The sequence below is a fragment of the Martes martes genome, assembly GCF_963455335.1.
Source record: "Martes martes genome assembly, chromosome: 17".
Lineage (NCBI taxonomy): Eukaryota > Metazoa > Chordata > Mammalia > Carnivora > Mustelidae > Martes > Martes martes.
The window spans coordinates 43,758,057-43,771,819 of record NC_137905.1 but is presented as its reverse complement, the minus strand read 5'-3'; the positions used below and the strand labels follow the sequence as shown (position 1 = coordinate 43,771,819).

Below are 13,763 nucleotides of genomic sequence, written 5' to 3'. Positions count from 1 at the left end.
GTCTGACTGTTTTGCTTATATATATTTTTCCTACTATTTTCTGTTCATTGTTTTAAGTCTTAGTTTTTTTCTGTACCAGGATAAACATGTCATTAGAGAAGGATGTGAGATTTGGGGTAACTTAGTAGAAATCCCAGTTCAAGGGCATTTTCTTCTTTGATACTGTGATGTGCAATGTTCTTAGTAATAGACTCTTTTTTGGGAGTAGGATTTTGTAGTTTAGACTAACTACAAAGTTAGAGAGTACAATTCCTCCGAGACTACCCTCAACTCTGAACAAACTATAAGCTCCCCAAACCAACTAAAGCCAACTGACACTGAGAGTTTAAAATCACTCTCAAGCTCAAAATTCACTAGTACTCAGAACTCACTGAAAGCTATTGTGCTCACAGTTACAGTTTATTATAGGAAAAAAAGATACAAATTAAAATCAACCTAAAGAAGAAACACATAGGGCCAAGTTCAGGAGAAATACCAAATATGGAGCTTCCATGTGTTTTTTCATAGAGTCAGGATGTATTACTCTCCTGACATCAACGTGTGATAAAATGCATGGAGTACTGCCAGCCATGCAAAGTCACCTGAGCCTCAATTTTTGAGTTTTTATGAGAGCTTTAGCTGTGGGAATGGCTCCTTAATTGACCACGTTATTAATCTGTGTCCAGGTCAATTGATACCATGTGACCCAAAGCCCCCATTCTTCGTAATACTGTTGTCCTTTCTCACATGGCCAACCACTACCCTAACTCTATACAGGTGTGGCCAGTCCCCACCCTACAACATATTGTTGGATTATAATATGTGACCTAAGACTTCCAAGCAAAGGTATTTCATTTCAAGGGCCCAGAGATTACCTCCCAAAAGTAGTAAAAAGCCCAGACCTCTCTTTGGCTTTTTAAAAGACTATCATTTATATACACACTTATGGATGGAACGATACAGCTTCTGATATGTGCTTCAAAATAATCCTAGGTAGGTAGACATACAGATTAAACAAGACCGGTCATGAGTCAGTTATTACTGAAGCTGAGCAAAGTGCTGCACAGACATTCATTACTATTTTGTCTATTTTTGTACATGTTTGTATTTTTTACAATGAAGAGTTAAGGAAAATGGTGATCAGATCTTAGTAAATTGATTCCACCACACACAAAAATCAGGTAACAACCGCATAGCTTGAAAACCCCTATAAAAGCATATTAACAATCTCCTTAAATTTTTCAACAACGAGCAAAATACCCTGAATAAAACATAAAATCAGAAAATATTGTTTAGAAAAGTGATAATGCAAGAGACAACACAGCGAAAACTATTAAAATTTAAAGTACACATAAACACCTGAGAAACTAGCATTCATTCTACCAACAAACTCATTGATAGGCTAAATGATATATATTCAAGGATATTTACCCCACCATTGTTTATAACAGCGAAAGATTAATAGCCAGCTGAAAGTTCATTAATAAGGATTAATTCTTAAAATTATGGAATTATGTAATACTGTGCAGCGATAAATTAAGTCCTTCATGTACTAATGGATGTACAGAATTCCCCTGGAAGCACTCAAGAACCTAGGCACACTGGTTGCCTTCTAAGTAGGAAAAGCTTGTGAGGGCGGGGGTGGGAGGTGCAGCTGAGAAAGAGAATTCACTGTATACTCTTTTGAACCTTTTAAAACTTAGATGATCTCTTAATAAAATTGAAAATACTCAAAGTGAAAGCTTTCAAATTTCTCTCTGAGAGATGTATTTCATTCCTTCAAATCATTCAAAAATCTTAGAAGGAGCAAAATGGAATGGAATAACCTCTTTGGGGCCAGATTTTGGGTCCATTCCATTATTATTCTTTGGAATAACCAGGCCCAAAGACCAAAATACTAAAAGGATCTTTGTTATGGAGTTTCAAAAGAAAGCAAGCAAATATTCCCATATCGTGAAAAACCAGAAAACACTTCAGAGACAAAAGAAAGAATAACAATTTACCTTGGATTAAACCCAGTTGTCCAACATCAGCTCTTCTCTTAGTCTCTGGTCACCTGTATAAGCCAAGTCCATTAACTGGTAAGGGATAAAGAAGCATAAGGAAGAGGGATAAAGCCTTTCCTTGAGCCCAGACTGACTTTGCCCTCCTTTTCAGAAAAAAAGCAGTACTCTTGTGCAACCCCCGGGTACGAAGGAACCAGACCTTCTAGCACAACCCACCGAAATTCCAAGCACCAAGGAACTAGAATTTCTCGCACAGCCTCCAAGGACCCAAGATTAACTCTATAACTGGCATCAAGTCTGCATGTGATCAAGAAATGTCATAAACCAGTGCGCCTGGGTGGCTCAGTCAATTAAGCAGCTGCCTTCGGGTCAGGTCAGGATCCCACATTCCTGGGATAGAGCCCCTATCAGGCTGCTTGCTCAGCAGGGGGCCTGCTTCTCCTCTGCCTGCCATTTCCCCTGCTTGAGCTTGCTCTGTCTCGTTCGGTCGGTGTGTCAAATAAATAAATAAAATCTTCAAAAGAAAAGAAATGTCACGGACCACTGCACTCCCTTAAGTGATTAAGCCCTTTTAAAAATCTCTGGACCCAAAATAAATAGCAAAACAAACAAAATCTCTGGGCCAGGAAATAACCTGGGCTGGGCTTTGGACAAGAGTCGGCCTTCTTCCCGAGTGGTCCGCCTTCCTCAAAAGGAATCTGATTCCTTTTCAGTCAAAACTCTGTGGACTATTGGCCTTTCCAGCCACCAATAGCACAATCTGGGTTTCTGCAACGCAGCCAGCCACAGAGACCCCACAACTACAAGCTTCCAGAAACCTTCAAACCCACAACTGGCCTCAGGGTGACCATTTCTCTATCACTGCTGCCCCCCACCCCATTCGGCTCGCGGCTAGACACAGTTGGGAGGCGCCAGACTCATGAAAAGTCAACGACATAATTAAAGGAGTCAGTCTCACAGCTTTCCACAAGCACTCACACAGCTGGAAACATTATTACCACGCCTTTGTGAGGTCACACATAATCAGGCAGTCCCACAGGCACATTACGTCACACACTCACACAATAACGTGTGAAGGCCTGAGGATCCGCACGCGGCCGCTCTCGGTCCCCCGCCCGGGCTAAGACGCGCCTCACCTTCAGCTTCCCTGCGTCAGGCTCACGTGCCGCCGCACCAGAGCGAACCCACCGGCCGCGCTTCCTCCGCCGGGGCGCTGTGCAGCTCGCTCCAGCATAACGGCGCCGACCACCTTAGAAGGAAGTGACGTTACCCCTGGAGGCCTCTGGAGCGTGTAGTCCAGAACACGAAAGACCCCAGAGAGCGGTTGGACCCGAGTAATCGTCACCGGGCGCCAGCCTGCAACCGGGTGCTCCTCCACCCTTAAGACAAATCGCTGCGACCCCGCAGTCGCCGCGGCGCACCCGTCACCCCAGCTCGCCTTCAGCCGCACGTTTATTTCCGCCCCGGGGACTTCTGGGACTTGTAGTGTCGCCTAGGAGCCCCTGAGGGCGGAGCGGGGCGATGGAGAACCCTCAGCCCCCGCCTGGAGCTGGGGGCGGGAGATGCCGCCGCATTGCCGGGAAGATCTGCGGGGGTGGAGATCCGAGTCTGACCAGCGGAGGAATGCCTGGGCTCTAACTGCGGCCAGGCTTAGTGGGGCAGGACAGGGAGGTAGAGGGAGGTTTTAGTGCTGGTGTGTGTTTGCTTCGATTTACGATCTTGGGTGTGGTTGTGTTGCTGTGCCTGTTTTACGATTTAAAAAAAAAAAAAAAAAGCTGAGTGTTTAAAGTACAGTTTTTGAATGTCACATACAAAAAGTGCCCAAATCATTAGAATAAAGCCGGATGCATTTTCATAGATTGTCCAGAGTTGTGTACTCGTGTAGCATCCCCGAAGTTCTCACCTGTCACCTGTAAAGGTCTCCATCTGATTTACAATATAGTTTCGCCTGATTTTGAACTTTACATAAATGCTATCATATTGTATGTACACTTTTACCCCTTGAGTATGACTTCTTTTGCCAAATATTGTTTGTGAAATTAATTGGTAAAGTTTATTTATTCTCATTGTTGACAGTCTTGGCTTGTTTTCAGCTTGGGGCTATTAGGAATAGTGCTCCATGAACATTCTTGTTTGTAGTCTTTTGCTGCGTATATGTGTCATCTTGGTTACATATATATCCAGGAGGGGCATTGCTGGGTCATAGGTTACACATATGTTTAGCTATAGTAGATATTGCCAAACGTTTTCTGAAGTGGTTCCCCTACTGTAATTCCACCAGCTCTGAATTATAGTCGAATTGTTCTGCATCCTAGCACACTTAATATTGTATGCCTTTTGTTTTTTAAACTTTCTGGTGGGTTGGTAGTTGTTTTGAATTCCCCTGATGTATACATTTGTATATCTTCTGTAACAGGCAAAGATACTCAACCAGCTTTAGCATTTACTGTGGACAAACAAGAGAAGGTCCGAGAGGATTTAGGTCCACTTGCAGAGGTGTGTGTTGTATGTATTGGTGTCGATCCAACATCTTCAGTACTACCTCTCTTTCCAAACCTTACCCCTTTAAGAAGAAATAGGAGGGGTACCTGGGTGGCTCATTTGGTTAAGCCTCCAGCTCTTGATATGCTCAGGTCATGATCTCAGGGTTGAGAGCTGGAGTTCCGCTTGACTCTGTGCTGAGTGTGGAGCCTGCTTAAGATTCTCTCTCTCTCCTTCTCCCTCTGCCCCTGGCCCGTGTGCTTGCACACATGCATGGGCATACACACTCTCTCTCTTAAAGAAAAGAAGAGAAAAGGAAAAAAAAAGAAAGGAAAGGGAAGGGAAGGAAAGAAAAGAAAAGAAACAGAATAGGAAAGGGGTAAAGGCAAATTTTTAGCCTCCATCCTGAAGAGGGACCCAAGGCCACATGCATTAGTCCAGGTATGTTGGGGACTTGACAGTGACCAAGTTTGCCAAACATCTTAAGCCCTTACAGACCTTGGAATGTAAGTTACTGTGATACCAGGAAATGCCCTTGGTCATGGTCAGAAAAATTACTTGAGCTGGATTTAGAAATCATTTTTCCAGTTGGACAGTATAACTTTATAGGTGGGTTCCTCTGGCCCAGTATCAACTCAGGTGGTTGTAACTAATATTGCTGAATGTACTTTGGCAATAGATGTGTTCATTACAGGTAACAATTCTCTTGATCATAGGGATGTTCCAAATAGGAAATGCCACAATTAAAATAATGGTAGTAGCACAAACACACAACCCAGACCCTATAAGACCTCTCCAGTATATTCACATAGTTATTGTGAAGCAGTACAGGAGACCAGGGAAGGGTATCAGGGGAGTAGAAGAGGTCAGAGGTCACTATAATGATCAAATAGCTAATGGAGCCAGAAGTTTTTAAAGAAACTGTATCACATAATAGCCCTCAGTGACCAGGGGAAAAAGCCAATATTATTTGGCACCTCACCATGGACTACCACTCTCTATGTGGGAGTAATATACTGGCACATGCAGTTCTAGATTTAACAATCACAGAATCCATAATGCAGACCAAAGGTGTCTGTTTTGCAATTGTAGACATTGCTAATGCCTTCTCACATCCCATTGCCTCCTGAAGATTAGAGCCAATTTGCTTTCCCAGGTTCCACTTACCTTTATTTTATCATGTTGTCACAGGCTATCCTAAATTCTCCATAACTTATCACTAGTGGATAGGCTTAGGCCTCAAAAAAAGGCTGAAATATCACCAGAGGTGTCCTTGTCAATGACATTGATGGCATTATTCTGACTGAAAGGGCTAAAGACAGCATATAGACGGCCTTTCATGAGATGAGTCCATATCTGAACCAGAGCTGGAAGATTAGCATCCCAGCAAGATACTTGGGCCTAACCACACAAGTAAGCCTCCTGGGAACCATGTGGGCTGATGCTCAAAGAAAAAGCCCTGACCTTGTTAAAGAGAAATTGTTGGTCTTAAAACCTCTAGCAAACAAAAATGAGGCACAACCTCTGATAGTCTTGTTCGGGTATTGGAGGCACTCCATACCTCACATGAGGTTGAGAATCTTGCTGAACCCATCGTATCAGATTGCTCAAAAGAGTCCCTGTCACACTGCAGATGCAGTCATATCAGAGGCGGTGTCTGGACCAGCACTTTGGGCTTCTTGGGAGCTTTGGAACACTAACATTCCTGAGTATTCCTGGCCTTGTTCCTGCACATACCAGCTAAGATAAAAGCAGATGGGATGTAGTGGACCACTGCCACAGTGCAGATTCAAAGAAAACTGCTTAAAACTGTGTGTGGCAAAGAGAATTCTGCTTAATGGGGGGAGCTGTAGACTGTTGTGCTTCCCCTGGAAAATAGTCCCGCAAATGCACCTTGTTACATTTTCACTGATTCCTGGGCAGTAGCCAAGGGACTGGCAATGTGGTGTGGTGCCTGGCAATGGGACAATTGGATGATCAAATTTTAGCCTCTTTGGGAATGAAGAGTTATGGCAGCAGATTCCACAAGACCCACATCCTGTTTGTGACCATGTGGATGTAAAGGACCTTATAAAGATGAACATTAAGGGAATCCACAAGATGATCAGATAAGGACCCAGGTAAGGAGCATATCCACCTGAATACACCATTACACAGGGAATGAGAATTTATAATTCAAGACTGAGCCCCAAAATGAGACACAGTGATTCCAGCACATGAGGCCAAGAAAGCCCAGCAAATATGACCAGGCTGTCAGCTATGCAGTTGAGTAGCAGAGAGAACTCTAGGACACATAACAAGGGGTACCAAAACAGGCTGGTCCTGGAAAATAGATCATATGGGCTCTCTAACCTCCACTCAAGGGTACTGCTGAGTATTGATGATAATAGACACCTTTTCAGCATCCAATACTTCCATCCCTGTCCACAGAGCAGATGGGTGGCCATACTATTCAACGGTTCTAGATGGACAGTGTTACGTAGTTATCTACTTGTATTCCCTAAACATATCCAGTCGGACAACAGTGCCACCTTACAACAACAACAACAACAAAAAAAGCAGCAGTAGGCAGCAACCTAGGATATTCACTGGAACTTTCATGGCCCTGTCATAGCTAAGCAAGTGCCACTGAAAGATTGAATGGGCTTTTAAAAATATTTTATTTATTTATTTGAGAGAGATAGAGATAGAGATAGAAAGAGAGAGAGAGAAGGAGCATGAGAGGGGAGAAGGTCAGAGGGAGAAGCAGACTCCCCCACGGAGCTGGGAGCCCGATGCATGGACTCCGGGATCATGACCTGAGCTGAAGGCAGTTGCTTAACCAACTGAGCCACCCAGGTGCCCCAAATGGACTCTTAAAAGAGAAACTGGAAAAGATAATTGGACAACCAAGCCCCACTCTCCATGGAGCACACACTTAAGATGGTCAATTTGGACTCTAAATGTGGCAATTCCCCCAAAATGGTACCTTTCATTTAAATACGATGTGTACAGACTATACACCTGAAACTAATGATGTACTATATGTTGGTTAATTGAATTTAAAATGAATGAATGAATGAATGAATGAATGAAATGTTTAATTATGAGCAAGAGGAGGGAAAAGGTCGAGCTGGCTGTAAGAAACCCAATCCACATAATTAACTTCTCACTCCACATTTTTCCTCCCACACTTACTTCTGGAGAACAGGGGATTGGAAAACTTTAACCTAGTACTTCTTTTGTCTCCTGGCTGTCCTTGCTGGATTTGGCAATTATGGATATTGATGACAATGATCATAAATATGAGGTGATGACTCCTAAGGTAATGTTGGCATGGCATACACATCAGAGAGTGGAAGTGGTTCTAGGCTGTTCCAAGGTATAGAAAGAAATTGCAGAGGAACCCAGGGACCAGTTATGCCATATGGGTTAAGACATGGGGAAGGCTGGAGAAAGAATGAAGCGATTGTTACATGGACTGTTGGGGGAAGGGCAATCATGGTTGTAGAAGAAAAGGAACAACTCTTAAATTGGGTAGAAAGCACTTTAGACCCTTTAAGGTCTGGGTAGAAGTAAGGACCAGCGATCTGTTTCTGCTCTTATCCTTGCCTCACGTCTGGCCAGTTAATCCCAAACTGCCACCATCATCTCAACTTAACTGTTGACCAACAAGTGATAAACCTTCCAACAACTACTGACTTCAGAAATTAAGAGCCTCTGCCTGAGATGACAGAACAGGCTATCATTCTGGACATTGATATGATTTTCTCTAACCTATTCTGACTGCTTTCTTGTTTTTCAGACTATTGATGATTCTAAACTAAGATAAGTGGTAATGATGATTGTATTTCCCTGGACTCCTGCTGGCCAGTACAGGCGATACATGGGCAATTTCTAATATTTCATGTTACAATTGATCAACTAATAAGTAGCAACCCATTTTCACCTTAGAAAGTAATGTGGCTCTCCCAAGTTGATCTTGATAGCAGCTGGGACATATCTAGCTGACTTGGCTCCAGACTGGAAGTTGTAGTCACTGTGGTCACTGTGGTTGCTTAGGACAACAGAACATATTTGGTCCAAGCCCTTACCTGTAAAATTAATTAGAGTAGCCCACAGGGTAGCCCACAATCCTGAGAATGCTTAGCTGGATACTGAAAGGTCAGAGGGTCGAGTTGTAGGGAACAGCCCCACCATGGCAACTTGGCCAACTTGCATGTACCCATGCAGGCAAAGGCTTGAAATATAGCTTATTTGAGTCTTGGCAGAATGTCTTATGATTCTCCCAAACATGAGAGAATGGAAGACCATTAAGGAGAGAGATAAGACTATCTCCCATCTGGCTCTATATGTCAGTCCTTGGGAGACTGTTTTGCAAGTTTCTCATCACCATCCAGGTTCTGGTGAAGTATGGGGTTTTCTGCCCAATGTCCACCTCTCAGGATAGAGCTGAAACAAAACAAAACAAAAGTTATTATAAAAACATTGAAAAAATATTGAACTACTTAGCTGTAGTCTAGGACTGACTCCTCAGCAATCCGGGACACCGCACTGCAGTCACCTGGCCCCTTTAGCTTAATCAAGGTGTTAGCTGGCCTGAGTTCTCATTTAGTGGATCTGGAAAAAACCTACTTCCAAGCTCATTCTTGAGGGCAGACTTCAGTTCCTTGTGTTGCAAGACTAAAGTCCCTATTTCCTAACTTGTTGTCAGCTGGAGACCACGCTCAGATATTTTCCAAATGGCCCCCACAGACAGAATAGTACTCAGCCAGGAAAAAGAATGAAACCTTGCCATTTCCAATGATGTGGTTGGAGCTAGAGAGTAGTGTGCTAAGTGAAATGTCAGAGAAAAATGAATGCCATATGATTTCATTCATATGTGGAATTTAAGAAACAAAACAAACAACCATAGGGAGAAAAGGAGAAGGGAAAACCAAGAAAGAGACTCTCAACTATAGCAAATAAAATGATGGTTACCGGGGCGCCTGGGTGGCTCAGAGGGTTAAAGCCTCTGCCTTCGGCTCAGGTCATGATCCCAGGGTCCTGGGATCGAGCCTCGCATCAGGCTCTCTGCTCGGCGGGAAGCCTGCTTCCTCCTCTCTCTCTCTGCCTGCCTCTCTGCCTACTTGTAATCTCTGTCTGTTAAATAAAATCTTAAAAAAAAAAAAAATGATGGTTACCAGAAGAGACGTGGGGGGAATGGGCTAAATGGGTGATGGGGATTAAAGAGGGCACTGTTGATGAGCACTGGGTATTGTATGTAAGTAGTGAACAACTAAATTGTACACCTGAAGCTAATATTACACTGTATGTTAAATAGCTGGAATATAATTTCCACATGCCATTCAAACAGTTTCTCACCTGTTTTAATCTCTGATGTTCTGTAAGTTTTTAATTGCTACAAAGGCCCTTCCATAATCTTTATATGTATAGGGTTTTTCACATAGAACTCTCCGATGTCAGTTAAGGGCTGAGCTACTTCCAAATGCCTTAGCACATTTTTTACATTCATAGGGTTTCTCACCAGTATGAATTCTATGACTTATAAAAAAATATGATGACCCTTAAAGTTCTTGCCACATTCCTTACATTCATAGGGTTTTTTCACCAGTATGGATTCTCTGATGCCTTTGAAGATCTGAGGAATAATGAAAGGCTTTGTCACATTCTTTACACATATAAGGCTTTTCACCAGTGTGAATTCTCTGATGTTCTGTAAGTATTGAACTGCTATGAAAGGCTTTTCTACACTCCCTACATATATATATATGGTTTCTCACAAATGTGAATTCTCTGATGCAGAGTAATGGCTGATTTACTACTAAAGGCTTTTCCACATAACATACATTGATAAGGTTTCTCAATGGCATCAAGTCTCTGATGATAAGTAAGATCCGAGGAATGATAAAAAAAAAAAACACATCCCACCTTCCTTAACTAGCAGGGGTCCTCACATGTGTAAATTCTCTGATGTAACAGAAATACTAATCTTCATTACTAGCTGGATGACAAAATGTTACACCCACTGTGGAGGTGGATTCAGCATTACCTAGCCAAATTGCATATTTACCTAACCTTTTATAAACTAGCAATCTGAGTGACATGACTCTTCTCTCAAGATATATTGACATTTAAAAAAAGATATACTGACATAAATTTTAGAAGATTTACTCAAAATGTCCTTCAGTAAAGCACAATTTATAATAACAATGACTGGAACCAACCCAAATGTCTATCCTAAGGTAATTGGTTGAAAAACTATGGTGCATCTACTAAGTGGAATATATTTTCCAACTATAAAAAGCAATGATGGGGTGCCTGGGTGGCTCAGTGGTTAGGTGTCTGCCTTTGGCTCAGGTTATGATCCCAGGGTCCTGGGATGGAGCCCCACATCCGGCTCCCTGCTCAGCAAGAAGCCTGCTTCTTCCTCTCCCACTCCCCCTGCTTCTGTTCATAAGTATATACATGTATATGTGTATGTATATGTATATACATATGAAGAAACACTCCTATACTCATTTAATGAAGTTAATAAAGCATTTAAACAAAATGAACCAAAAACCATATAAGGAAAGAAAATTATAGGCCAATCTAAGTTACAAAATAGACATGCAAAATCTGAACAAAATGTTAACAAACTCTATCCTGCCAAGTCCTATAAAATGAACCAACATGACCATGTTAATTTTATTCTAGGAACACAAGGTTGCTATTATAAAATTTACTGTATCAACCACTTAACAAGAAAAAATTATTTCTTTTTTTTTAAAAGATTTTATTTATTTATTTGTCAGAGAGAGAGAGAGCGCGAGCACAGGCAGACAGAGTAGCAGGCAGAGGCAGAGGGAGAAGCAGGCTCCCTGCCAAGCAAGGAGCCCGATGTGGGACTCGATCCCAGGACTCTGGGATCATGACCTGAGCCGAATGCAGCGGCTTAACCAACTGAGCAACCCAGGCATCCCAAGAAAAAATTATTTCTAAAAACGGAAATAATTTGACAAAGCCGAACGTCTAATCATAAAAATCAACTCTCAGTAAACTATGAATAAAACAGATTTTTCTGACTTTAATGAGAAACACTTAGAGATACCTAAGACAAAAACACATGTGATGTGAAAAGTTAAAAATGCGCTCTAAAAAAAAAATCAGTAGAAAAAAGATGGATGCACCTACTATCCCCACTTTTCCTTAACATTTACTGGAAATTACAGGCACTGGAGTAAGATTAAGACACGCCCACACACACACACACACACACACACACACACACACACACAAAAGAAAGAAAAGAAAAAGAATAAGAAAGAAAGGTCTAACCATTGGAAAGCACAGGGAAAAACTGACAATATTAGTTGTCGTTTGTTTGTTTGCTTGTTTGTTTAAGAGACGGAGAGAGAGCGGGGAGAGTGGTAGAGGGAGGAGGAGAGAGAGAATCCTCAAACAGACTCCATGCCCAGCACAGAGTCTGACATAGGGCTCAATCTCAAGATCCTGATATCATGACCTGAGCCGCAATCAAGAGTCAGAAGCTTAACTGACTGAACCATCCAGGTGCCCCTGACAATATTTTTATCTACAGGGAAAGAACAAATTGTGGAAGTATTCTAAAAATTACTAAGAAAAATCAGGGGCGCCTGGGTGGCTCAGTAGGTTCTCCTTCACCTCAGTCTCTCCTTGCCTGTGTTCTCTGCCTTGGGATTTTATTTATTTATTTTTTAAAAAGATTTTATTTATTTATTTGTCAGAGAGAAAGAGAGAGCACACAAGCAGGCAGAGAGGCAGGCAGAGGCGGAGAGAGAAGCAGGCTCCCTGCTGAGCAAGGAGCCCAACGTGGGACTCTATCTCAGGACTCTGGGATCATGACCCGAGCGGAAGGCAGCAGCTTAACCCACTGAGCCACCCAGGCGTCCCTGCCTTGGGATTTTAGGCACTTGCCCTTTATCCCCAATACTCTCTACAGAGGTGCCTGCAATCATTCCCAATGCACCAGGTCTTACATCTCTGTGGGGGCTATAATGCACTGAATGTTTAAATCTCCCCCAAATTCATAGATTGAAATTCTAAGCCCTCAGCTGACAGTATTAGGAGGTAGGGCCTTTGTGGGTGATTAGGTCATGCAGGCAGAGTTGTCTCATAGAAAAGAGACCCCAGAGAGATCTCCTTTCTGCCCTGTGAGGATACAGCAAGATGATCAACTATGAGCCAGTGGAGTTGCATCAGACACTGGATCTGCAGGAGCCTTGATCCTGAACTTCCCAGTCTCTGGAACTGTGAGAAATAAATTTGTGTTTAGAAGCCACCAATTCTCTGGTACTTCGTTATAGCAGCCCAAATGCTCTAAGACAGGAGCTTTCGACTTTCCCATCTTTACACCTTTCTTCTGACTGCCCTATTTAACTCCTCTTGTAGTTGATTCTACTTTTAAAAAATTACTTACGGGCATGTTCATAGGTTTTCTTAGTCCATAAACTTAATAGCTTAAAATCTTATCATCTTTCCATCACTTAATAATGCACCTCATACAAGTTATAAAATCAGTAACTGTTGGTTGGAAGAAGAAATTAATAAATATATGAAATAATGAATTAAAAAGAAAACTGGTTCAGGGAAGAGAAATCTCAAAATTTTAAAGAGAAAAATGACACACAAACCTAAATGCAAAAGAAGAGGGGCAACTGTGTTAAAACTGTATACAAAATAAAGGTAGAACCTGGTCACTGAAGAGGCACAAGGGTTATACTTCCCACTTTGAAATGGGAAGGAAGCATGAAAAAGAAGTATGGAAGTGGGAGGTAGAGGTAAAGGTAGGCACATTTAGACAATTTGGCACAGAGGTCTTACTTTACTTTATAGGTTTTGATTGTTGATAGAAACTTCCCAGAAAGCATTTCACAGAGTTCTTTCTTTTATAAGTGGCTGGGTAACATCCTTCAATGCCCTCTCCTTGCCTGACCATCACACACTTACCTGGAAGCAAGTCTTGTCAGCTCTCAGCCAATCATCCAGGCCTCTTTTCCTTGATCCTGTAAAGATACCACACACGGCTTAGGAATGGAGAGTCCTACTTCCAAGAGAAATGGTACACTGTTTTACTATGAGAGGCCCAGAATTCAAAATCAAAGAGGAAAGGTCATTATTTAGAGAAGATGGAGCCTCAGCTCCAGCATAGCTGCACATTTTCAACTCTACAGAGCTCAAGCTTTCTCTTTGGGAACATGGAAATGGAATATATAGGCTAGTTGAAAGGAGCTGAGAAACGCACAATGGGAGGAGCAAATATTCCAGAGGGAAGACTGAATTTTTTTTGAAGATTAT

At 42.2% G+C, this 13,763-nt stretch overlaps 1 protein-coding gene across 1 annotated transcript in view; it reads right to left on the bottom strand.

The window, feature by feature from the left end:
• Positions 1–3,386, bottom strand: part of LOC308358585 (zinc finger protein 566-like) — a 32,466-nt gene extending 29,080 nt beyond the window's left edge. Inside the window, exons 1-2 of the mRNA XM_080828840.1 lie at positions 3,122–3,386; positions 1,983–2,057 (exon numbers count right to left, since the gene is read on the bottom strand). The gene's annotated coding sequence lies outside the window, so the exon portion shown is untranslated. The remainder of the gene's footprint in view (positions 1–1,982; positions 2,058–3,121) is intronic.
• Between the last annotated feature and the right edge of the window lie 10,377 nt (positions 3,387–13,763).